At 51.1% G+C, this 18,000-nt stretch overlaps 2 long non-coding RNA genes across 2 annotated transcripts in view; one reads left to right on the top strand and one right to left on the bottom strand.

The window, feature by feature from the left end:
* Positions 1–18,000, bottom strand: part of LOC125332881 — a 31,371-nt gene that overhangs the window by 3,599 nt on the left and 9,772 nt on the right. The window contains exon 6 of the long non-coding RNA XR_007206646.1: positions 1,762–1,899. This is a non-coding gene — a long non-coding RNA (uncharacterized LOC125332881). The remainder of the gene's footprint in view (positions 1–1,761; positions 1,900–18,000) is intronic.
* The window catches only part of LOC125332880, a 104,379-nt gene that overhangs the window by 77,309 nt on the left and 9,070 nt on the right, over positions 1–18,000 (top strand). The window contains exons 12-18 of the long non-coding RNA XR_007206645.1: positions 1,312–1,429; positions 2,936–3,031; positions 3,240–3,314; positions 3,668–3,885; positions 3,966–12,074; positions 12,786–12,918; positions 13,026–15,418. This is a non-coding gene — a long non-coding RNA (uncharacterized LOC125332880). The remainder of the gene's footprint in view (positions 1–1,311; positions 1,430–2,935; positions 3,032–3,239; positions 3,315–3,667; positions 3,886–3,965; positions 12,075–12,785; positions 12,919–13,025; positions 15,419–18,000) is intronic.

Here is an 18,000-nt window from a genome sequence, read left to right as displayed (position 1 = left end):
ACAAGAGGAGGATGAACTGGGACTTTGCAAAACTGATAAAGCATCTTAGGAGACGTGTTGTCACTGCACTTTGTGCATACTCTGATGAAGCAGACAGTGAGGCTGGAGCTCAGCCTGGGGTGGGAAGGGAGGGAGGGAGGGAGGGAGATGAAGAGGGAGGGAGGAAGGGAGGGAGGGAGGGAGAAGTGTGGGCACCAGCACACCGTGACTGCAATTCTTGTATGGATTGATTTGACTCAAATATATTCCGAGGCTGGTCTAATTGCTCCTTTAGTCTCAGGCTTTGATTTTCCTGTTGTTTTCACATCTCTGCCACTGAGTCTTTCCTGCATTTCAAGCAGCTTGGCTGGGGCAGTGTCCAGCCTGAGCTGCACCTCTGTGTGACTGAGAGTCAGTACCTGTCCTTGCCCAGCCCTTCCACAGAGACTGCAGCAAAGTGGGCACGTGTTAAGGGCAGCAAAGGTCAGGCTTTTGCTGGGTGGGTGTTTTACCTGTGTAACAGCATCGGGGGTTATTCTAGAAAGCAAAGCCTGAAGCTTTTGGGACACCTTGTTCATGGCGAGCCTATGCGGGTGTAACCCTCACAGGAGATGGGAGGGACTTGGGGGAGAGCAGCTGCACGGAGCACGGGCAGGAGCAGGTGCAGTGGCCGGTGTGCATCCTGCAGGATCTTCCCTTCCCTTCCCTTCCCTTCCCTTCCCTTCCCTTCCCTTCCCTTCCCTTCCCTTCCCTTCCCTTCCCTTCCCTTCCCTTCCCTTCCCTTCCCTTCCCTTCCCTTCCCTTCCCTTCCCATTCCCGGGTGCCCACCCACGGCAGACGGCGCTCCCACGGCCCAGGTGGCAATGCCTCCCAGCAGCTCCCCTGCCCTGTGCCAGGCGAGAGCAAACCCGTCCCCGCCCCGGGCCCTTCTCCAGGGCTTTGCAGGCCGGCGGAGCAGCGGAGCGGAGAGCGCTCCCTCCCGCCGCGCTGCCTGCGGCGCTGCTCCCTCTCCGGGCGCAGCTCCAGCCCTTGTTTTGCAGCGCGCCACGCGGAATTTTATCACCTTCAACAATGAAATCTGTCACCTTCAAGCTGCCTTATTGTGATCTGGGGACTCGTGCCCGGCCGCTGTAACTGGGCTCTGTCACAGAGCACCGCGTCCCTCCCCAGCCCTTACGCCCACGACCGACTTGGGGGAACTTTAGGGACCACATTTGTGCTGTTTTGTCCCCGGGATCAGATCGCTAATTGATCTTCTTCCTTTCTTTCTCTCCCCCTGCCTCCTCCTGTCTCATGTGCGTCTCAATCCCCGTCTCCTGACGGCTGCTCCAGCCCCCCTCCAGCTCGGAGAATAAATCCCAGCAGTACAGCCAGCGTTCAGGAGGAGATCTGGGGTGTTAAGAAAGCATAAATACCCGTTTAAAAGGATGGCACCCTCGCGTTACAGCAGGTACAGAAACACAGGTGTCATTGGCTGCTGGACCTTCTCTGTGAGAAAGTGATTTCATAGTAAAGCCAAGGAGTGGTGCCTCTTCAGCAGGCACGGGTGGCTTGGATGTCACAGCTCTCCAAGCGGGCTTTGTGGGAGCCTTTCTGGGGACTGTTTGGTCATAAATTGACTTTTATTAATCTGCTTTAGTTACCTGCTAAGATCAGAATGCTTGCTGCATTTCTCTGGCTCCCATTGTAGCTGCATTTTTGCTTTGGGGGGTGAGTAGTTTCCCCTGAAATGCAGTTATGTACGTTTGCATACACATTTGTACAGGCTAATTATAAACTCACCATCAGCGCTGCAATGTCTGTACAGCAAAAGGGTTGTCACTGCTTGGAAATGCCTGCTTTGGTGCAGAAATCAGACCTTTTTTGTGAAATCATTTGGTCACATCTTTGGGGTTTAGATTTTCAATGAATAATCAATACCTGCAACAAAAGATTTAAACAACAAAAAAAAAAAAGGTGTTCATTGAAGTTTCTCCACAGGAAAAAATCGATCCCATGTATTATTAAATACAAAGAGACTTATGTCTTGAGTTTCATCTCGCCACAGCTTATAATAACCCTTCAGAAGCTTGAAGCAGGGCTTTTTTTCATTAAACACAATGTTGGGTTCCCCTGCTGCCTCTGTTACAGGCACGTGTTGGAAGGTGCCTGTGCCCAGCAGCTTTGGCCTGGAGGGCTGAGCTCCTCCCTGTCCGTTTGCATAAAAATGGGAATATTCATTTCCAAAGTGGCTTCGTAAGGGATGTCGGCACGTGAACAGTGACAGGGAAGCACTGTATTCTGGCTGGCAGGTTTAAACATCTGCCTCCTGAGCACCTGGGTAGGGAAGTGGGGCCGTGGAGAGGTCACTGGTGATGAAAGGTGCGGTGGGTGATGCTGCAGCTCATCCCCTGGTCCCCCCAGCCTGTGGTCCCTGACCTCAGAGAAGTCCCCCATCTCTGTGCAGTTGCTGTGCACTTGGACACTTTAGGACATGACAGTGTCCTAGGGCTGGGAATACAAGGATTTCCAGCACCACCAGCAAGGAGCTGGGGAAAACCCTAATTACTCTGTCCCTTTATCGTTGGGTTTCCAAGACAGCCAGGCAAACTTGGAATAAAGAAATGCTTCAGTCACATTTTCATTCCCCATGGCTGAGTTCCTATCTCCAAAATGGGATTACCAGGGTGAGATGCAGCTGAGTTTCACCTCTGCCAACCTCCAGCAGCTTCCACTGCAGCCCTGGAGAGCTCTGGGGGTGCACCTCCGTGGGATGTGTCTGGCTGGTACTGCTGCCTCCAGCCTGTCCTAAGCCAGGGTGTCCCCTGCCTGACCCAGCTGCAGAGATTTTGTGACAAGCCACTGCAAGCCGTTCCTCCAGCACACACAGATTGGCTTTGCAGGGCAAAAATAAGCAGCAATGCAAATATCATACTCTGTTTTATTTCCCCCTGTCTTCTTTCGCTCTTTGCTTCAGGAAAGCAGGAGGAGGCGAGGCAGGATTGACACTTTCTCCCCCCGAGGGCTTTTCCTAAGACGCCTGCTGGGAACACTCCTGTGTGTTTCTCTTTAGGTGAGAGCTCTTTTGATTTTCTCGCTGCCGAAGTCGCACCGAGGTGCCTGGAGAAGGATTTGCTGCTTGCTTATGAAATCCATTCTCCCTCGAGGATCTGCTCTTTCCAGCTTGATAAACTCTTAATTCTTGCTGTCTAATAACACCGAGGGACTGTGTTTTGCGCCTTGATGAGTGTTTGGTGATTGATGTTCATTTGTGCTTGCAGGAGATCAGTAACCTCATTTCAGTTTTGCCAGATCATCGGCACAAGAGCTCTGTGTCCTTCTCCCTTCTTGGCCAGGTACAAATGAAAGAGAAAGTCAAGAGGCTGTAGCCTGTCCAGACCTACCCTCTCACCATATGGCTCGAGCTCTCTTTGTGCCCCACGTTGTGCAGGGGCACGTGGGAAAGGACGCGCTCGCTCGGCTATTTTTGCTATCGTTGTCTTATCTTGTTTTTATTCTTGGTTCTGTTCACTGTCTGGGGTATTTGGAAGGAGCTGTTGTAACTTGGCATGGGAGTAGATTGCTTAAATATTACCTCACAGAGTCGATGTAAATTTAGAGTAGATAAGACTTGGACCCGAAATACCTTTTTTAACCCTTTACTGTCTTTTCCAAGCTCATTCACTCTGCTCTTTCTGAGCTCTTACAGCAGTTTTGAGAGGAACATGACTCCTGTTTTATCACTTGTCTGTGATGCCCCAACACTTTCTACATGGCCAGCAGAGAGATCTTTCACTCGTCCCTGCATGTGCACACACACAGGTACATCCTCTGGGGAAGGATTTGTCAGCAGAAGAAATCGCAGAGCAAAAATGCCCATCATGATGAATTCACAGAAAATACGCAATCCTACGCCCAGATAGGCAGGTAATATCATCCACCAACTGTGACACTGTTCTCAGAGAGTAAACGTCATTTCCCTTTAAAAATCCATTTTCTTTCCTTAGGAGAAAGGACACTTAGAGCACCTGTACTGAAAGGGAGAAGGTGAAGGAGCCTGTGAGCATTTCCTGCCTCCTCTACTCTTATGCAGATTCTAAACACGGGTCTGGTTGTTTCCTATATAAATCTATTTTTCCTCTCTGCTTTTTTGCTTTGAAGTATCTGTCTGTGTTCTCAATGAAGAACAGCTGAGAGATCAGGAAAATGGCTTAAGAATTCAGCAGGCTGTGAGCTATTTGGACTGAAAACAGTGCCTGGGAGAGAGTTCTTCACACTGCCTTGCTAAACAATATCCTCCTGTCACCATCGGAGGCTGCTGTCCTTTGTTTGTCACCTTCCCTCTGACTCTCCAGAGCCTTCAAGGAAGGAAAAAGAAGGACAAAGGAGGCTCCTTTTCTTTTTTCTTTGTTAAATTCCCCCAAGCCCTCATTTAAAAACCCACAGCACAGCCCTTATGGCCCATCTGCTGTTGTTTCAGGTTTGCTCCATGGCTTTGTTCATCATTTCCCTGTTGAGCAAGCCCTGGATCCTTGGGAGCCACGAGCAGGACCCGAGTGCCACCCTGAGCTGCAGCTCCCCCTCTGCGACCTGCCAAAGAGGAACTGCCCACAGGACACTCAGGCACAGCTTCTGGAGTGTCTCTAAAGCCATTTTTGTTCAGAAATTCCTGTTGTTGTTGTTCCTGCTGACCTCAGTGGGCTGTATCTTTTCCAAATGTTTCTGACGTTTCTCACAGGGTAATCTGTGAATGTCACAGACAAGAATTCTGCTGACTTCAGTTTGGCTTCTGCTCCCCATTGGATGGGCTCCTCTCTTTATGGGGGAATGCCTCTAGCCAAAAAGAGAGGCAAAACCCCCCAGCCCCTGAGCTAAGTGAAAGCAGGCCCAAAGGGAAGCGCGTTCCAGCCGCAGTGCCTCTCGCTGGCTGGCTTCTGTTCCGTGCTTGGGGATGTGCCAGACTCCAGTGCCTCCGTGCTTTTGATTCCTGTTTATCCCCGGCAACATGATTGTCTGTAATTATATATAATCTCCTTGTTTACTCTTCTTCCTCCAGGTCTGAACGCAAGCTTGATGGCAACTCTCTGCTCCGTCTGCCAGGGCTGCAGCTCCAACCGCTCCTCTTCATCCTCCACCTTCTTTTTCCAAAGTAACAAAGCCATTGGATTTCCTCCCACCCCTTCCCCGCGGCTCCCCTCCCCCTCGCTGGCACCGGGGTTATTTATACAGAATGTGGAAACAATTTGCAGGAAAGTGAACAATGTAAGCGGGCCGAGGGAAGGGAGACAAGTTTGTTGTGCACGCTGAGAGTGCACAGTGAAATGCTGTTTTTTGGGGGGCACAGGGAGCAGACTGTTTTCCTTTCTCCCTTCTCTGCTCTCTCACCATCTCCCTGAGCTCTTTCCATCCTGCCGGAGTCAGGCCACACCGGAGCAGCCAGATCTGAGTGCGTGTTTCGGAGGACGCTCAGATTGGATCCCGCCCTGCACCGCAGCTCCGTGAGGCAGTGTGTGCTTAATCCCCTCCGAGGTTCTGCTCTCGGGTCGTTCCCGCTCCTGGATTAGCATTCATGACGAGCATGTGTGCTCCAGAGGTCCTGCTCCGGGCCCCGGGAGCTGCAGCACTGCCTGGTGTTAGACACAGCTATTCCCAGGAACAGTTGGGCTCAAGGAGGACATTTCTGGGAGTGAACGAGGCAGGAACTTTTTGCAAAGTCTAATTTCAGTCTTTCTGCCCTCACCTGCTGAGCGCTGCATTTCCAGGGCATCCCAGCACCTTGCTGGCTCCACTGGGAGTGTGTCTGTAAATCCAGCAGTTTCCTTGAGTGCTCTGGGGCTGGGGAAGCTGAACCAGCACTCACTCAACACCTCTGAGCAGTTCTGGGCTCTTCAGACATTGCTCTGCACTGTGAAGTCCTCAAAGAGAGATAATCCAAACACACACATCCTTTGGGGAAGGGCCGCTGGCGTTGCAGAGGGAAGAGAACGTTACCCCGGGTTCCAGGTCGGAGCAGAGCAGCTGCCCTGGCCACAGTGGAGGCCTCAGCCAGCTCCTGCCCTCCTGGGAGCCTCCTTTCCCAACAGCCTCCAGCCTTGGGACAGGATCTGTGCATTGTGCTGAGCTGGTAGGGCAGGGCCAGGAAGCTGCCAGGTGGGACAGCATGTTCCTCCCTAAAGCAGGCAGATTCCTGGCTGGGAACTGGTGCAGCTGATCAGTGCACTGTGGTCCAGTGGCACAGAGGCACAGTCAGAGGGAATGTCTGGTGGGCTTTTCCTTCCTGAGAATCCATCCTCTCCACCTTCCAGTTCTTCCTGCTCCTTCTCAGTCCCTGTCCACACACAGAGTGGGAACTTCCCATGGATGTTTGTTCTGTAACCCGCCCGTCTGCTGTCCCACATGGTATGGCAGGTGTGTCTGGCTAGGCTGGGCCTCCCCAAGCTCAGGGCACAGCAGAGCCCGTTGCAAACGCTGCTCCCTTCAGCCAGCTCTTGGCTGAGTTCACAGCTCCAGGTGTAAAGCACAAGAAGGGTGGGAGCAAAGACACTTCAGCCACCGATGTTTTCTGGCCGGAGCAGTTCAGCTCTTTGGGTTCTCCTGATTCTCACTGACGCTGGGAAGGGTCCAGGAGAACAATTTCTGTTTTCCCTCCCAAGCCAGGCACCAACAGGGACTGGGAGGCTGCAAGTGGGAGCAGACAGAACCTAGACCCAGCAGAGCTGGGGGGTCACTGGTTCCCACTGCAGCCACGCCGTGTCCGGGAGCACAGCGTTGATCCACAGCCTGGCTGCTTCCCCTCCCTGCTCCTGGCAGGAGCCTGGTGGTGTCTGAGCACCTGCCCAGGCTTGTTCCACACTGTGCTTCCCTGCTGGCAAGGGGAAGGATAGGAGAGAGCTTGAATCCATCAGCCTCCAGAGAGAGAACCCCTCCTGCAGGCTCGGGCAGGCGGGCAGCAGCTCTGCTGCTCAGGGGAGTCTCTGGGCACCCCACTGAAGGCCTCAGGGCAGACACAGACATTTCCAGCCTCTTTCTGAATCCCAAGGGTCTCCCCTTACTCCTGGAAAGATGTGGCCTTGAGTTACACTGCATGGAGAGCTCTCAACTCACTTTCAAGCTCCTATAGACACTAAACTGCAGAGACCAGAGGGACCAGGGTAATTTCAGGGAAGCAGCCATTGAAACACTTGTGCTTTTTCCCTTCTGGTTCTAAATGTTCAAATTCTCACAAAAATATGAGACACACTCTCCTTGGAATGACTGTGCTGCTCAAAACATTTGGAATTTCCTCTTTCATCTGGTTCTTTCTTCTTTTTTTTAATTATTTTGAGGGCTCTTTAGATGAGAACAGATTTGTATTCCTGTCTCCCTGCTGCTCACTTCCCACCTGAAATCCTTGGCTGCTCTTTGCAGTTCCCAACACAACGGCGAGCGAAATCCTGAACGGAGCATTCAAACTTCAGGTGAGGAAAAGCAACAGCAGCAGATGGGCTTGTAAACAGCAGAGACCTGGCTCGGGCACAGAGGTCCTTGCAGCGCGGGAAGGAGCAGGAGGGTTGGTAAACACAGAGCAATTTCCATTTTCTGGGCTGAAACGTGGGGATCTGGGGAGGGGAGGGCGGTGTAGGAACAGCAGCTCTCCCATTCTGGCACAGTCAGCTCTTCCCAGCAGAAGCTGTTCCTGTCAGAACTTGCAGCAAATGGGAGAAGACGGGAAAGTGGGGGACGTTTTCCAGCATCAGGGAATTTGCGGGTGATGAAAACAAGATTTCCAGCAGCCCTTTTGCACTAGTCTTGGTTTCTAAAGTGGTGTCCTCCTGTTTTCCTGCCATTCTTCCCTCTCCTTGAATTCCTTCTGAAAGTGTCAGTCGGCAGAGTTGGGAGTAACTTCACTGATACAAAATTCCCACAAGTTACCTGAAAGTTTGCAGCTGGACAGAGGAAAAAGAAAACCAGAGCAGAGTCCTCATGGGTGGAAGAAAAAAGCAGGATAAGGAGGCTCAGTTCCATAGTTTATTGAGCCCAGAGGGATTTCTACAAACCACATGGCATCAGGTGTCAAAGAAATGAGGGATGAAAACCAGCGTGGAACAGCAGAGCAGCCCAAAACTCCCACAGCCCAGTGAGGCTCCAGAAATGTTGGAGAGGCCCAAACAGCCCCTTAATGTGAACGTGCTGGCCAAGAGCAGCCCCTCCACCTTGTTCCTGTCAGGAGAAAGTCCTGAGTCATGTCATGGGTGTTCTTTCCTTGGACAGGGAGACTCTGCACATCCTGTGGACTCTGGGAGTCACGGGGAACAGAGACTGATGAAAGATGGTTCCGAGCTGGGAGTTTGGAGAGGTTTGTGCTTGATCTAGGGCTGAAGGCTGTTGTTTCTGTTTTTCTTGGGGATTGGGAGGGGAGAGGTTACTGAATCCCTGAGTCTTAATGTGAAATGATTAGAATCTGGAACAGATTCCAAACCAGACATTTAGGGACTACTAAATGTACAAAGCAGCTTGGATACCTATCACCAGAGTTCATCCAGTCCTGGAAAAAGCCTCTGAAATGGGCAGTGCTTTAACAAAGTACAGATGTCTGGGGATGCAAAATACAAGGAAAAATTATGAGGAGGAAGAGATAACACTTTCTCCATTTCTTAGAGAGGGAGAAAATGACAGAAAGTTATTAATTTTATTCCCAGGGCTGTGGTAGCTGGACAAGGATGCAAGGTTAAGGTGATCCCCATGACCTGACACTTGCAGAACAAGTGGGGTCCCTGCATCCTGACACGAGCCATTCTAGGGAGATCTGTAATCCCCAGTAATAACCTCGGAGGTTAATTGGCATTGGGAAATGAGTTTATTTGGTAGGTGGGCTAGAGGGGGTTTAATTACATGTTTGGATCAGTGTTGCTTCAAGCATTAATTTTGCCTGGGAAAGGAGGGTGTCATGTCAGGAGTGACACTTCCACACCGCTTAGATTGGGGCACAACCGGGGGGACTGGAGAGAGCCCGTGGACTGTTGGGGAGGATGGGAACGAGCTCTGAGTAAAAGCATCCCTTTGCTGTTTTGGGCCAGGATTCCCTGGACTTCATGTAAGGCCCAGTTCCCTGAGAATGGCACTCAGCAGCTTTTGGACAGTCAGGCTGTCAGAAGGCATCCCTCTGAAATACACGATGGATTTCTTTTTTTGGGCCTTATTTCTCTTCTCTGCTTTGTGTCATATTCTCCTTGCAGCTTTCCAGAGCAGAGTTACTCTTCCACTTGTTCTCTTTTGCCTCCTGCTGAGTCAATTCCTTTATTTTCCAACATTATTTGTACTGTAGTCACTCCCAGAATCTGGGAAATCATCCTCAGAAGTCTCCCCATCTCCTGAGCTTACTGCCAACTCTCCCACTAAAGCTTTGAATTCTTTGTTATAAAGAAGAATAAAAGGCCAGCAAAGTGCACCTCGACACCCATTCAGGTGCCATTACCCTATAATTCTTTAAAAACTCCGTGTGCATTTATAGTGACTGGGAAGTGCTGGAGTGGGAAGCCTCTGGACTAAATTGGTGTTCACACATGAAAGAGAACCAGTCCCGCGTGCGGCAGTGGGCTCTGGGCGGGTTCGGTCGCCGGCTCGCTCGGCGGGCTCGGGGCAGTCATTGCCTGCCTGTGCCCCTGCTGGCAGTGCCCAGCTCCAGCTGTGCCCGTTTGGACGAGGAGCTCCTCGGGACACAGCCCGTCCCCCACACGTGGAGCTGCACTGGAGCCTGAGGTGAGCCGGCAACACAGCCAGGGATGAGAGGAACGCCCAGACAGCCCGGCAAGGCTCCCAGACACGCTGCCCTACGAGCACGGCTGGAGCCCGGGTGCTGCGAGCTGTCTCTGTTCCCAGGCCCTGGCCTCTCTCCGGCGGCCAGCAAAGCGTTCACCACTTCCAGTTACAGCGGTGAGGTGAACTGGCACCTTCCCAGGGGAAATCACTAAACTCACTTTGCAAAGTCAGGCAGAGCCGGATCGGATCCTCCATCCTTCCTGGAGCTGTGCCACCTCCCCGCAGGTGAAAAGCTCCTTGCGGTTCTGAGCCATCCCATCCTATCCCATCTCATCCCATCCCATTCCACCCCATCCCGCTCTGCCCACGCTCCAGCCTGCTCCAATTTTCTCCCCTCCTCCCTTGTCTGAGGAGCTGCAGACACAATCCTTGGCTTTCCCTCTTCTCCGCAGGCTTTTCCAGAGGCCTTTCTTCCCGTTATTTGTTCGTTCCTGCGCTCCATCCCATCTTTTGCGTCCCTCCCTGGTCTGATGCAGCATCTCGCTGGTCCTGCCTTGCACTCCGAGCAGGGGTATTAGATGGATTCCCCATAGAGTATAAATTGAATGGAGAGAAGTGGCTGGTTTCTCAGCAATAATTTATCTGATTAAAAAAATACTCCCCAAACTCCCCCTCCTCCGCCCGTCCTACGCCCCCTCCAAAAAGCACCATTGGCACCAGGGCTGGTGTTTGAACTGTGTTATTCAAATTGCTGGGAGGGTGATTTAGATGGGAAAATAACAGGCAGAGGATGGTTCTCGGGGGATTTTCCCCAGAGCGTCGGCACTGAAATTTGGAACCTGGGCTGTTGTGTGGAGGAGGCAGAGAGTAAATAATTCTGAGGCAAGTACCTGGGTGATTTGAACCTTTGCCCCCGTGTAACAAACGCCCGGCCCGGATGCACACGCACGAGCACGGGCTCACACGTGTCTGCCCACCACACACACTGCACGGAGGCGCCGAACTCCGGCGCACAGCCAGCTGCTCCTGCTGCTTCCTCTCCCCTCTCTTTCTTCCCCTACCTCAGGGCTGATTCCAAATAAAAGAAGGAATCTGCCTCACACAATGCCCCTCGCCTTGTTTGTTACTTGCACGGACTTCATTCCTTCCAAACCATTTTCTTCTCCAGCATTCCTGTTGTAACTGTGGCATGGAAAAGTCACCCCAAGGCCGCTCTCACGGGGCCCGGGCAGTGGGTTTGGCTGGTGCCTGTTCCTGTGAGGGTGACAGGCAGGTATTCACAGGTATTTACATCCCCGAGAGCTCCCAGAGCGCCGGGATTTACACCAGCGGCTCCTTGGTGCTGTCAAGGGCAGCACTGCTGCTGACACCCGAGTGTCCACAAACCATTCCAGGGGCCTGGCGTGGTCCCAGCTCCCCGGGCTGCTGGACATTCCTCTGCTCCCAGCTGCTTTCTGGCCACTGGGTGAAACGGGAACGGCCCGGCTGGAGCTTTCCAGCCTTGAAGCACCCTCAAGCCAGCGGCCGGGGCTCAGGTTTCCTGCGTTTTGACAGGAGGGCTGCTCAGATGAAACCTCTCTCCGCTCCTTCTGGAGGATTTGCACTGCCACAAGTCCTCATTTTTTCCAGATGTTTTACCTAATAAATCAAGGAGTCTCACCAGAGGATTGGGATCCAAAAGCTGTTACCATGACTTCAAAGGCACAGGCTGGAGTGGAAAGAAGCGGTGCAGACATTTTATACCACTCTGTATGCACTGATCATGAAAATACGCTCTGCTCCCAGGATTTTTTTCCTGTGGATACCAGAACTCCAACCATGATTAAATAAAATAGTGCTTTGCTCCTTCAGCCAACCTTTGCTGAAAAGAATGGAGCTGCAGGAGCCTCGGGCTGTAGGGCTGGCAGGAACCAGGATGGGGCTGATCCTGAGAGGGGCTGAACTCTGCCAGCTCCTGTCCAAAATCCAGGGCTGTTAACTCAGGGCTGAACTCCCTCCATCTTTTCAGATCAATGTTCAACTGCATATTTTCTCCCAGTGCTAGTTTAAGCAATTCCCACATAAAGGAATCAGATGTTCATCTTCTTCAGATGTTGGGAGAGAAAAAGATAAAAAGAGTTACATGGCTGTAAAATGTGATTGGGACTATTCAGACCAGTTTGTTCCTTGATCAAGAATGTAACTTTTCTTTTTTAATGTAGTGAAGGCTTTCTTTTTGCAGTGTCTACTCAGTGTCATTTTCTTCCGCTGTTCCATTTCTAAAGATAACTGTGTTTGGAGAAGCTGTTACATGTTTCTATCACTCCATAGCACAGGGTGCTGCCGGAGAACAGAATGAAGAAAAGCAGCTGAAGAAAGGAAAGCTGATCCTGTGGTGGGTGAGCAGCAGGCCCACAAGGGTTGGCTTTTGGTTCCCTGCTTTCCCAGAGTGCTGGCCTGGCATCAGAGATGCCCAAGCTCCCCACCCTCTGCCTTGTCTTCCCTTGGATCCTGCTGGATTTGGAATCACAGCATGGTTTGGGTGGAAGGGACCTTACAGCTCATCTTGCTCCACCCCCTGCCATGGGCAGGGACACCTTCCACTGTCCCAGGCTGCTCCAAGCCCCAATGTCCAACCTGGCCTTGGACACTGCCAGGGATCCAGGGGCAGCCACCGCTTTGTCTCCCCTCCTCACTCAGTGCTGCAGGACTGAGGGGCCAGTGCCAGGCAGGAACAGGCTGCTGGGGGCAGGAGGCACAGGGTTGTGGGGAGCCCCTTCAGCACGGACTGAGGTGCCCAGGTCGAGGGTTGGGTTTCAAGAGAGTTTCTGGGCTGTCTCCTTGGCAGGGCTGCCCTGCAGCACAGCCATGGAGAGGAGGCTCTCACAACCTCCTGGAGGTACCTGCAGGTGATGTGAGCAGAGCCTTTGGCTTGTGCTGCCTCAGGACTCTGGGATGTAAATAAGTTGTCACTTAATGGAAGTGGGAACTGTAGCACTTGGAGTGCTAGGAAAATCCTGTGCACCCCCAGTAGGCACTGTAGTTACATAAACACACTTGGGACATGAATTTACTCCAGGAGACTCTAGTTTGTATTTTGTGTGTCCCAGGCAGTGAGGAGCAAGAGGACATTTGGTTCTGCAAGATGTTTAACCAGATCAGAAAACCTCACCATGGCTGCACAAGGGCAGATGTTTAGAAAGAGGGGATGTCCCACTGCAGCCAAGTGGAAGGGAGAGCCAGGTACAGATCTCCTGTATTCTAATGATATGTTCAGACCGAAAAATATCCTCATCTAAATATTAATATTCAAATAACAGTCACCACAAATCCATTTGTTCCTGCCTCAGACTTCAGAAAAATTGCTGCTTGTCTTCCCTCCCCCATGAGGCTGAATCCCAGCACCCCAGACTGTCGTGACTGCCTGGGATTGGTGACATCTCCAGCAAAACGTGTTGGAGCATCAAAACAGAGTGGGAGCAGCACAGCCTGGCTCCGGGAGCCAAAAATAGGTACTATCATTTCTGAGCTGAAGCCTCCCTTCTCCTTCCCCAGCCAGCCCTGCCTCTCTGGCACGTGCAGCACATAATCGTGGTGTTCCCATCGGACTGAAGGAAAACCACATTCCTAAAGCAAGCAGGGCATTAAGTGGTGGCCATGCTTTGGAGGCAGAGAATGTTAGGGCATGGATCCTAAATTAGGGAACATCGGTGGTGATGGTTTGCAGATTTTCTGTGGGGAATGGGTGTAGAAAGGAGCACGGCTCATCTCCTGCAGTGCCATGTGGAAAAGCATCAGAGATACACCATCAAATGGGGAGCTTGAATTCCCTTCACTGGACAGTTGCTCAGATCCTTGTAATTGAATGAGTGATGAATGTAGCACACTGGATTTCTCTCTGGATCCTTTCTCTCCTTTATTCTGTGACTCTCTGAATCTCAGTCATGCTTTCACCCATTTTTTTTTAAGTCTCCCAACTGGAGTATTTGTCTGCTTCTGCCAAACCCCAAAAGCTCTGTTTCATGAAAAAAAAAAGAGATCATTTGGGAAAGGTGAAGTTTAATTCATGAAGATAATGGTCTTTGAAGGTGTCTGCTCCTTTGGCAGTGACTGATTCAAAGGAGTTCCGTTTCAGGATGTCTGTTCTGCTGTTCCCAAGGCTGCAGAGAGGAGGAGGGATTGTGCAAGGCCATATAAATCAGGGGCTGTTACGGGGATGTCAAACACAACTGCACCACGGGGTGCTAATGGTGAGCAGGCAAGGAATCAGAGCAAGTCAGAACCAATGGAGAAAAGCCACAAAGCTCCTGTGTCTGGTTCTCCATGCTTCCCAAAAGTGCAGTGTCTGCACACTCCTGCTCTGTCCTGGGAAAAGCGCAGGCTGCTCCACTGATCCGTATCACATTTTCAAAGTGCTCCAGTAATTGGATGAGTAGGTTTGGTGGGAACATCTTTGGTTCTCCCATCAGGAAAGATCTAAATGAAGCTATGTGAGCACATCTCCAGCCCAGGTTGCTTTCCCACGTCAGTCCACTGGATTTGTGCTCACCTGAGGCAGTGGTGACCAGGCCACTGGACACACAGCAACTTCCACTGGAGTGGAAGAAGAACACTCCCAATCTTTGTGCATGCAAATAGGAGTTTCCTCCTTTTCCAGTAGCAGTTAAATCCCAAAGTTCTGACCCCAGTCAGCTCCTGGGTGCTGGAGTAAGAAGTGATTTGGGATCTCTGTGTGCAGCTTTTGGAGAAGGGGCCAGTGCTCATGCTCTCCCCCTTCCTCAATCCCATGAGCATTCCAGGTTTCCAGAGGTTCCAGCTGGCTCTTCCACCCCCTGCTCATCTCTCAGACTCCAGGCTATGTGATGGACCCTCAGGTTTGTGGGCACAGAGCACAGGTGGATGTCACGGGGGAACAGTTTTCTCTCCCACAATGACTGTGTGATCTTCACAGCTTCCCAAACACCTGTTACTCCAGGAGAGAAGCTGAGCTCAAACCAAAATGAAGCTGTTAGAGCTTTAAAACAGGCCACGAGACTCCCTTTGTGCAGAAGGAATTCAGGCTGGTGGAAGGTTTCAGGGACTGGATGTGTGTTGTGAGCCAGGATCGTGGCTGACCACAAGTCCATTGGACAGGCTGTGCCTGTGCATGTCCCTGCGAGCACATTCCACCGTGGTTTCTGCACTAGTTTTCATTATTTCTCAATATTCCCACTAATATTTCATGTATTTATCTTGGTTGTGGGTAATTTCAGCAGTGAAAGTGCTGACTCTGATGTCCTTCGGGGACATTGGCTTGGGACAACCCAACAGTTCTGTGTGGGCCTGCAGAAAATGTTCTGCCCACTGGTCTCCAATCCCAAGAACGTTCCGTTTCTCTGCATATCCTTATGCACAGCATTGACAGCAAGACATTTGTGTAGATGAATAACCTAACAATTCCAAATATTATTTATTTTCCAGGACTTCTGGGTCACGAGAATGATGGGACAGGAAAGACTGAGGTGCAGCTGGATCACTCCAGATCCCGGCCAGTGGGGTTTGTGTCTCCCTTCCGTATCAGGCCAAGCAGAACCTGCTCCTCCTCCTCAGCCGAGTGAGTGTGTGAGGAAGTGGGAGCTGGGAGAAAGGGGAATGTTGTCTGGATCTCATGTTGTCCTCTGGAAGGTTTTAATGATCTTTAGCTTCCATACAGAAAGGCTCCTTCTGGAACCAGGAGAGCTCTCACCCGAGGAGCAAAATCAAGGTCAGCTGCAGCCCTCGAGCCCAAGATTTACCCTTCTCAAGCATCTTACATCTCTCTGGATCCCAGAGTTAGATGGGATATTGGGAAGGAATTCTTCCCTCTGAGGGTGGGGAGGCCCTGGCACAGGTTGTGCAGGAATTCTGTGGCTGCCCCTGGATCCCTGGCAGTGTCCAAGGCCAGGCTGGACAGGGCTTGGAGCACCCTGGGATAGTGGAAGGTGTCCCTGCCCACGGCAGGGGGTGGAATGGGATGGGATTTAAGGTCCCTTCCACCCAAACCATTCTGTGATTCTGTGAACCCTCTCAGTGCCCTCAGGCGGACCCTGTTATTTGATGTCCTCTTCCACCTTATTTTAGTTAAAAAATAAAGCTTTTTTGTGCCGTACCTTGCACCATGGCTCTTGAAGAGGGATCACTAGTTTAACAGTGACACTGGGAAACACCATGGAAGTATTGCTGCTCTCCACTGGGAAAACAAGGACATCTAAGGCTGCATCCAAGCAGAGTCTGAAGTGAAATTTACACAAAATTTAGGCACCTCAGTCCAAAATCATGATCCTGGAAAACCTGCTCTTGGCTTTCCCTGCTGCAGGAGCTGCCTGGGCAAGGCAGACTCTTAACCCTCGGTGTTTAACTTCTTCCTCTGCCATCTCAAGGCACTTGAGGGGATGTCTTCCCAGACAGACCTTTCCTGCTGACAAGACTGACCAGCATTTCTACCTAAAATACTTGGATCAAAATGGCCATGGTCTGGTGGAGGAGGGCAGGAGCTGCTTCTGCTGGGCTGGCCATGTGTCCCACAGACTCATGTCTCCTTACCTGTTCTGGAAAAAGCCAAATACCCCGAGTATGTTGCCCGGGAAGTAGTCCATGTTCAAGGCCACCCTTGGAACTCCTCCTGAAGCTCCTTTGAGGGCCCTCATGCTGCACCTCTTGGGAACAAGGAGGACTTCCATGACTTTTCTAAAGCCCCTGCCCAGGGGTTTGTGTGTTAACTCTCAGTGACATCATCACCTCGCTGGAGTTCGGGGCACCAGAAGGTCCCAAACTGCCCTGCAAACAGGGGACACGAACGGAGCTGAGCAACCTGCACTTAAACAGCCTCAGTTATCAGGGCATTCACTTCCCAGTGGCCAGAGCAGTAAGGACAGAGAGAGGTATCACTTCAGGTTGCCTGAAGCAGGACAAGGGACAGCAAAATCCAGCTAAGTCTGTAAGTCTAGACTAAACTATCTCTGATTGCAGCCAGGCGAAACACTTGAGTGTAAAGCCTGAAAGTGCTTTACAAAAAGTGGAAAGCAAAAGCTTTTTGTACAAGCATTAATCTTGATGCCTCACTGGGGTCAGCCGGGAGTGCAAGGAAAGAATTCAGCGCAGTCAGCACCGGGCTGTAAAGATCTATGTCCAGCTTTGCATTTCATTCTGTTTGTCTGGGCTATTAATTAGCTCTTTTCAGTTTCCCTGGGAAGATCTGTGTGTTAGGGCTCCTGAACACTCATAAAGATCCGTCATTGATTGCTTGGGCAGCTAAATCAGGTCGACACTTCACTACTCAGAGGTGTCTTAACTTTGCATCCTTCTCTGCTGGGGCAGGAATACCAGGATGACTTCGATCTTCTTGGAATCTGCTCGTACACGTTGCTTTCCTAATTTCATGCCTAGGTATGGCATTTCCATTACAAAGGAATTGTGTTGTTGAGCTCTGCTGGGCTGGGTCTTTCAATAGCTGATCAGAGCTTCTGGTCATGTGCTCGTGCTCTTTTCCCTCAGAACAAAACATCCTCTACACAGATCCTGGGCTATCAAAGCCCCCGAAACAGTTCAAGTGCCAAACACAACCCCAACGGCAGCCTGAGAAATGATGTCTCCCAGTGGGGCTGTTGAATATGCACAAACGTATGGTCTGTTTTCCAACGTGCCTGTCAGAGCCCTGCTGCTGCCTCCAGCAGAGAAAAATATTTGTCATAGGCCATTTCCCCCCAAACTTTATTGCTTGCAGGAAATAGAAAATGTTCTTTTCCAACATATTTATTTGTGTTTGACTGTAATCACACAGGGTTGCATTTTTCCCCTTTCTCTGGTGACCCAGCAGTGTCCAGTGCTGTCAGTTCTGTCATTTCCTCTTACCTCTCACAGAGCTGGGAGCCTTTTCACCCCTTCCTCTGGTGTCAGCTGGACTCCAGGTAAAAATTCCATACAGGAGTTGAGCTTTAAGGTGGGTGTACTCCACTCAGATTTACTGAGCACCCTGTGCAGGTTTCCCTGTTTTTTAAAGTCCCCATTCTCTTGTTCAAGTACCTGGGGAAGGTGTTCTGATGTGAACAAGGCTTTCCAACACAACTGTAAATGCTGCTAATTTTTCACACCATCTCTTTTGCTGCCTGTGTTTCCCCATACATTGAAAAAGGGATCCCTTTGGTCAGAGGGAAAATCCCTGCTGTGGGAGCTGACATAGAGCAGCGTCACTGCTCAATTCCCAAAGTCTGCTTGTGGCTTTTGGTTGGGGTTAATTAAGTTCCTAGAAGTTCATAAGTTGGTGTACAACTTTAATGTGCACTTATCTTTGTGGTTTGGACCCTCCTG

This window comes from Corvus hawaiiensis, chromosome 13 (genome assembly GCF_020740725.1).
Source record: "Corvus hawaiiensis isolate bCorHaw1 chromosome 13, bCorHaw1.pri.cur, whole genome shotgun sequence".
NCBI lineage: Eukaryota > Metazoa > Chordata > Aves > Passeriformes > Corvidae > Corvus > Corvus hawaiiensis.
Note: the sequence above shows the minus strand (reverse complement) of the source record. Positions and strands in the feature narration are given on the sequence as shown.